At 52.7% G+C, this 6,970-nt stretch overlaps 1 long non-coding RNA gene across 2 annotated transcripts in view; it reads left to right on the top strand.

Moving 5' to 3' along the window:
- The first annotated feature begins 166 nt into the window (after nt 1-166).
- LOC124517683 (uncharacterized) overlaps nt 167-6,970 on the top strand; it is a 79,465-nt gene continuing 72,661 nt past the window's right edge. Inside the window, exons 1-2 of one of the 2 annotated variants that reach the window (XR_006963537.1) lie at nt 167-1,395; nt 2,077-2,274. This is a non-coding gene — a long non-coding RNA (uncharacterized LOC124517683). Of the gene's footprint in view, nt 1,396-1,760; nt 2,275-6,970 lie in introns of those variants that run through there. The other variant, XR_006963536.1, reaches the window with a different exon arrangement.

Raw genomic sequence — 6,970 nt, 5'->3', positions numbered from 1 at the left:
TTTGAGACCGATTAAACTCACACAGCTGTGTCTTTGGGCCAGAAGGGCTCCCTGCAGCAGTGAGAGCTGGGCTGGCTGGCTCCCCCTGTAGGTCGGGTGTGGGGAGTTGGGTGGCCAGGGCCTGACGGGGGCGGGGGTGTGGGGGGGGGTTGAGCCAGCCTCAGTGCAGTGAGGACACAAGAGACCGAGGGATGATCTGGAAATGGAGAGAGTGGGGACCTAGTTGGGAACACGGGCCACATAGTTAATTTTAGAAAATTACCATGAATGAATCACTAAATTTTTGTCATGATTTTTTTTGAGGGGTATTGTGACTATGTCAGTATATTTATCTCATTGCATCAGATTTCGTATTGTTTGTTAGAGCTTGCCACTTCATTAGATGCATGACTCAGGTGTCCATTTGCAGGGTGGTGGGGAATCTTCACAGATGTATTCCGGACTCTAAGGGTCGCGGGGTGACTCGAAAGCTTCTGCCAGAAGAAGAAGTTTTACTTTACGGTTCAAAAGAAACTGAAGATTCATCCCTTTAATTGAGTTACAGGAGGTTGATGTGGTCAGATGCTCATGGTATCTGCTCCCCCTGCCGTGAAAGCTGTTACGTTTCTGGTCAGTTCAGGTGACCTAACCTCATGCTGGCCAGCTTGCAAACGCCATACTTCAGGGTTTCCGAGCTGTGTGATGGTCGAGAGGGGACCGTATTTTGAGAGAGGAGCAGGCCTTCATGCCCAGGCTGGCCGTCACATCACTCCATGTGTTGTACTGACGCATTGGACTTCTTCCTACAAGACGTGCACCATCTTCGCGGAGTTCAGCAGACGGCAGCCTTCGACACGCACAGGTTTGGAGGGTCCGACGCACATCCTGTGACCCTTGGTAAAGCCGGGAAGTCTCACTGATGCTGTTGCGAGTTTCCAGTGGCCTCTCATTTCAGTTGTATTGCATTAATGCTTTAAAAAAAGTTAAAACTCCCCCAAATCCAGCCACACAGCCACTGAACCGTGTATACACATCTTTCTGTGCCAGAGTACGTATGCTGATAGTTGAGCAAATAGTAGTAGCTTCTCAAAATTGGTGCTGTGCAGTAGTGAATATTCTAGTTTCGTTAAGTTTCTGTAGGATACGTTTCTGCAGGTAAAATGGTTCAAAGGAATTCATATTTAAAATATTAATGGGTCCTACCAAAGGACCTTCTGCAAAGTGCTGGTTAAGGCTCACGCCAACACGGTTCTCCCAGCACTTGAACCAGCATTGGGTATCTGGACTATTTGCAGCCAGGGGTGATCTTACCATTTTCATTTGCTTTTTTGCCCCCTTGCATGAAGGAAGAATCTTTGCTTGAAATCCTGTGGATTTGAATGCTGGCTCCACCACTTACTAGGTGTGGGAACCTGGGTAAGTTTGCCTCCCTGGGCTGGTTTCATCATCTGTGAAATGGGGTGTATTAGGGGAAAAAAAATGTGAAGCTCAGTGACTTGAATTTCTTGGGTACTTTACATCTACATCTATAATCTGCCTCTCATCAGTGGTACCTTGAGCACTCTGGAATGTGGCTGATAATATTTGCAATGGCATGTTAAGAAAAACGTAACACATGGTTTTTTTTTTGTTTGTTTTTGTTTTTGAAATGGCACACAAGTCGGGGAAGGGGAGGGAGGGGCTGGAGGATCCAAGGATCTGAAGCGGGCTCCTCACTGACATCACTGAGCCCTGTGTGGGGCTCAAACTCAACGAACCATGAGATCATGACTTGAGCTAAAGTCGGACGCTCAACCAAATGAGCCACCTGGGTGCTCCAACACGTGCATTTTTGTAAGGAAAATTAAAATGTCAGAGAGACCTTAGTAGAGAGGCCGTTTTAATCTCTCCTCCCCAAAGGTAAAAGCTGAATGGTTTTGGAGAGTAACCTTCCTAATATTTGTGTTTTATGTATGTAGCCATTAAAAATACGCACGCTGATCGATAGGTGTTTAGGAGTCAGTGTCGGGTAACCCACCTTGGGGACATCAGTCGTGGGAAATGAACTTGGGATTTCCAGTCTTGGAAGTGGACTGATTTCACCGTGTTCTGGTGCAGTTTGAAACCTGACAGCTTCAGGAGTCTTAGGTTTTATCCAGCTTCAGCAGTGAGGAGCCTCAGCAGCCTGAATACCATGAGAAAGGTGGCCCTGGGGGGACTCAGGGCAGTCTGCCACCACCAGCGTTCCCGGCCGCTTTCAGCACCTGAGCCGGCGGACAGATGCTCGATCCAGATGTCCTCTACACATCCACCAAGGTATGTGTCACTGTGACTTTGGGATTCGAGGAAGATTCTCAGACCATCGGTTCTCTTTAGGGGTGGGGTGGTGGTGCCAGGGCTCAGATACCTCGGGGGACGGGGAAACACCTACCAAACTGTCCTTGAGTGCCGTGGGCAGAGGTTGGTGGCTTCCCCCATCTCTTCTCTCAAGGCGAAGCTCCTAATCACAGTGGTGAGGTTGGTTTCAGGGTGTATCTAGAAATCAACTACCAGGAAGTCCTGATTTGGTGTTTGAGGCCTAGGTTGACATAAACCTATGGACTCGTATTTGCTTACACTTTTTATTTGGTATCTTAAGGCTTTTCTCTTGTCCATCTTCAGTGTTTCTCTGATGTTTTGGGCTGCGATCCACAGTATGAAATACCCGTGGCATCGAGACCTAGTGTGGAGACATACACCTAACACACAGTAACCAAAAGAAGTTAGAGTGCTCCTCTCTTTCCGTCCGGTGCACAGCACTTCACAGTTTCTCACTGGTTCACGAAACAGATTGCTGTGTGTGATCCTACTACATTGACTTCACAGCAGCTTGAAAACCCAGGCTCTCTGGACATCAGTGGCTGGCACAGAGTAGGTTCCTGGACGTTTCTTGAATGAGTGAGCAGATACAAGGTGCCTTGAGATTTTCTAGGTTTTCGCGAAGAGTCCCTATTTTTCCTTCTGGGCTTTCACAGCGTCTCTGGAACCAGGGTGTGGTGGTTAAGAGCTGAACTTTGGGGTCAGTGGGGGGGAGACAGGCCCTGCCATGGGTCTGGGGAGATTAAAGCGCCTGGGATGACCCCTGGCTCGTAGTAATAATCACACACACGTTAACCATTAAGTATGGTCACCATCATCCATCTGGTTGGATAAAATTCCCTTTTCAGAGTCTGAGAGGGATCTCTCCTGACTTCTGTGCTTCCCTGCAGCCTTGGTCCCCCCCCCCCCCAAAATTTCCTCTCTTCCTCAGATTTCATGGTTCTCAATCTGTGCGCACACCAGAACCAGCTGTGCTCAGGCTGTACCCGAGACAAACTAGATGGCACTCCTTGGGGTTGGCCACAGGTACCAGCATTTTCCAGGCCCCTCCAGTAGAGAAACACTGTCTGAGGGCCTCAATGTGTTCTGCAGAAGGGAGTGTTGCTCTGGCCCTTTTCCAGATTGTTTACTGGGCAGGTGTCCAGTGACATTGGACTCTGCCCGCCCTCCCTCAGCGGGCTGCCTGCCCGTCCACCTTCAGTCCCTCAGGCTTTGAGGAAGTCTGGACTTGACCAGTGCATTCCTCTGGGGCAGGGTGTTTTCCTGGGCTTGCTTGGCAGGAGGAAGTTTGCACCCACAAGGCTTCGGGGCGTGGCACATCCTGGCTCACCAGGAGTGACCCAGCAAGTATGCCGTCCCCAAGACAGGCTCTCCACCTGGTTGGGAATGTGTCCCCTTGGGAGAGGTTTCAGATAGATTCCTGGACTCCTCCCACACACACACACTGAACGCAAAGGGTCTGAGTTGGGGACAGGGTATCCCTAAAACGGATCCTAAGTCCTGCCACCTCTGTTGACATTTAAAAAATTACATTGCTAGTATGTGCACCGGGGGGGAGATTGTACAGAAAGGTCCTGGGTGAAGAGTTGTCCTCTCCGGAGCCGTCTCCCTGGCACTAACCTGTGCACGTGTGGCCTGGAGCTGAGTGGGGCCCGGGGCCGAGGTTGACAGGACAGGGAAGAGCCTGGGCCTCCAGTGTGTGGGCTATTGTGTCATCTAAACCTGTAACCCTGTCACAGACACGTATCATGAGGACCAATCCCAGGATATCAGGGCGGATCTGTCACCACCACCCCCCTCCCCCAAGTCTCCCTATCTCGTCTAGAGGTGCTGGGTGTACCTTATAAAACATTGCTGTGTATGTGCACACATACAGGCATACAGAAGGGGGTCAAAGCCACTCCAGTCTGCACTTGTGTTTTCCCGAAGTAGCCCTTCCCAGCCTACTGTGCCCTTCGGGAAGGGCTGGAGACACCTGGGTGCTCGCCCACACATCCACTCTTCTGTCCATTTACCAGGCGAGAAGCTGAGACTTCGGTGACTGGCTTTGTGGCCACCGCCCTTGTGCTGTTGGCCACTGCTGGGGGAGCCTACGGCCTCGTGGTCATGGTGTCACCTGTCTTGGCAAGTTCTTTAGCCACCCTGCTTCAGTTTCCCCATCTATAAGGGGGGTTGTGAAGATGAAATGAGGTAATGCCTAAACCTAGAGGGTCCCTGGCATGTGGTGAGCCCAGAGGTCTTAATCCTGACAATATGTCTTGGCTGTGAGACCGTATGTGCTCCGTTTCTCCACGGGGGAGCTGATGAGGTCCTGAGGCTGGTAAGTGGTGGGTTGGAAGTTGCCCTCAGTGAGAGGAGAGCGCTCTGGGGGGAGGACCGGAGTGCGTTGAGGTCAGTGGACTGTTTAGGTGCCGAGTGTCACCAGGAAGGGTTTAGGTGACACTCCCGGGTTCGGCATGGACCTGCCTCAAAAGGCAGGAACTGTTCCCAGCAGTGCCCTCAACCGGCCCACAACATGAGCAGGTGGGTTCCCTCGGAGCTGCCTGGGACCCAGCAGCCCAGAGATCAAGGTCAAGTTGACTCGGCTTCCTGGACCGGGCGGCTTCTGTCTACTGCGTGGGCTTCCCTCCAGCTGTGGAAGCCAGAGCGCCAACAGATGTCCCCAGCATGGGTAACTGGCCGGGGGGGTCGGTGGCCCCAGTACTTGTGTGCAGTCCTCCCGGCCCAGCCAGCGGGGAGGCCCCATGAAGGCAGGATGGGGGAGTGGGGGTCAGTTTGCAGTCCCCCAGCGTGGAACTTGCCCTGTCTGAGGCCGGGGGGACCAAGCTTGGGGCACAGGTGCTGTCACCCTTGCTGGCATTCTCAGTGGGCGCCATCAGTGAGGATTTTCCATTTTCCTTCCCTGGGTAGGATCTGGCAGTGTCCGGGGTCCACCCCACTGGAACCTTCTCCTGTAGAGGTGTCTCCCTCCTCCTAACGTTTGCTCCTGCTGCAAGGTTTATGAAGACTGGAAGTCTTTGGAATTTTCTCCGTGTGCCCCTGGGATGTCTTTCTTCTGCCCCCTTTATGAAAAGGCTGTCCCCTTATTTTCTGGTTCATCTTCCTTATCCTCTTGCAAGAGAGCCCGTCTGACCCTCTCTGGCTCTTGCATTGTTCTCTGCTCTCTCATTTATTCCTGGAAGGTTTATTTACTGGTCTGCTTTTGTTTGGGGTCTGCCTTTCCTGAAGGCTGAGTGTGTTCCTTCTAGCTCATCTCCGCTCCTGTCTCCAAGTAGACCACCAGTAAGTAGTGGCTGAAGGGATGAGGGCATCTCCACTGAGACGAAGGGAGTGGCCAAACCAGGTCAAACCACATCCCAACCCCGGGTCTGCCTGGCTTCCAACCTATCTAGAAGGCACTTGCACACATTTCTTGTTGAACTGGCACTCAGGTTCCAATTCACAAGGATTAGGGGCACCTGGGTGGCTCAGTCAGTCGAGCGCCTGACTTCAACATGAGATCATGGTCTCGAGGCTTGTGGGTTCGAGCCCTGCTTCGGGCCCTGTGCTGACAGCCTGGAGCCTACTTCGGATTCTGTGTCTCCCTGTCTCTCTGCCCCTTCCCAGCTCGCGCTCTATGTCTCTGTCTCTATCAAAGATAAACAAACATTAAAAAAAAAATTCAAATTCTCGAGGACTGGGGAGTGTGGGGTGGTGTAGGACTTGGGCAGGTGATCTTCACCCGAGCCTCAGTTTGCTCTTCTGGAAAGTAGGGATGACGCAGGTGACGACCTTACAGTGTGCGAGCCCATGTAAATGATTGAGCTCTGTCTTAGTATGTGTGCAACAACCCCTGCTGTGGGGGTCCGGCCAGCAACCAAAAAGAGATGCCTGAGTGATCTGCCTGACCCTGGTCAACTCCAATGAACTTGGGTGGAGTGTGAGATCTTGTGTCAGCTGCACCCCAGCCAGCCAAGCAGTATGAGCAGATGCTGAAATCTCGTCACACTTCCTGCTGAGCCAAGCACCCCAACGATGCCTGACCCCAACAGGGGGACCTCTGAGGTCGCCCTTGAGCGGCAGCTCCCTATGGCTGGGAGCCCTGCATTTTCCTGCGGTGACTCATTTCCTGTTTGGGCCTGGAATTCGGAAGACTGTGAAACAGCTCAGCGAGCTCCATGGAAACCGGTGGGCCCGCCCACCAGAGCCTTAAAGGGGCAGTCCTCCCAGGGCAGGACTGGGTGGAGGTGAGGGTGGGTGCGGGCCCTGGTGGTGAGCGGGGTGTCGATGAAGTTAGGATTTGAACCCACGGGGTCTGCGGCCAGATCCCACAGCCCTCCCCTTTCCCCCTAAGGAGCCCCCCCGCTCCCAACCCCCCTTCTCTGCTGCCCAGTCCAGTTGCTGATCCGGTTTGGAAGGACCCTCACTGCCAAGACCTCACTGAATAATTTGGTCAACCTGGCTGCCTGTCTTGCCCTGTATCCTCTCCTCTCAAGTTGAGTGACAGTATCCCAGGCTGCAGGTGAAAATCCCAGGAGATCCTGTTTGTTGGGGGTGGCACACACTCAGGACGTTGATGGGGACAGGTGAGTGAATCTGGCAGCCCTGAGACCCCAGTGAACTGCAGAGTGCACTTCCCACCAAGGACACTCAGTTCATGTGTTTAAAGACCGAC

The sequence above is a fragment of the Lynx rufus genome, unplaced genomic scaffold, assembly GCF_022079265.1.
Source record: "Lynx rufus isolate CCGP_SWC_20201006 ecotype Redwood Valley unplaced genomic scaffold, mLynRuf1.p SCAF_23, whole genome shotgun sequence".
NCBI lineage: Eukaryota > Metazoa > Chordata > Mammalia > Carnivora > Felidae > Lynx > Lynx rufus.
This window is presented reverse-complemented; position numbering and strand designations above follow the sequence as displayed.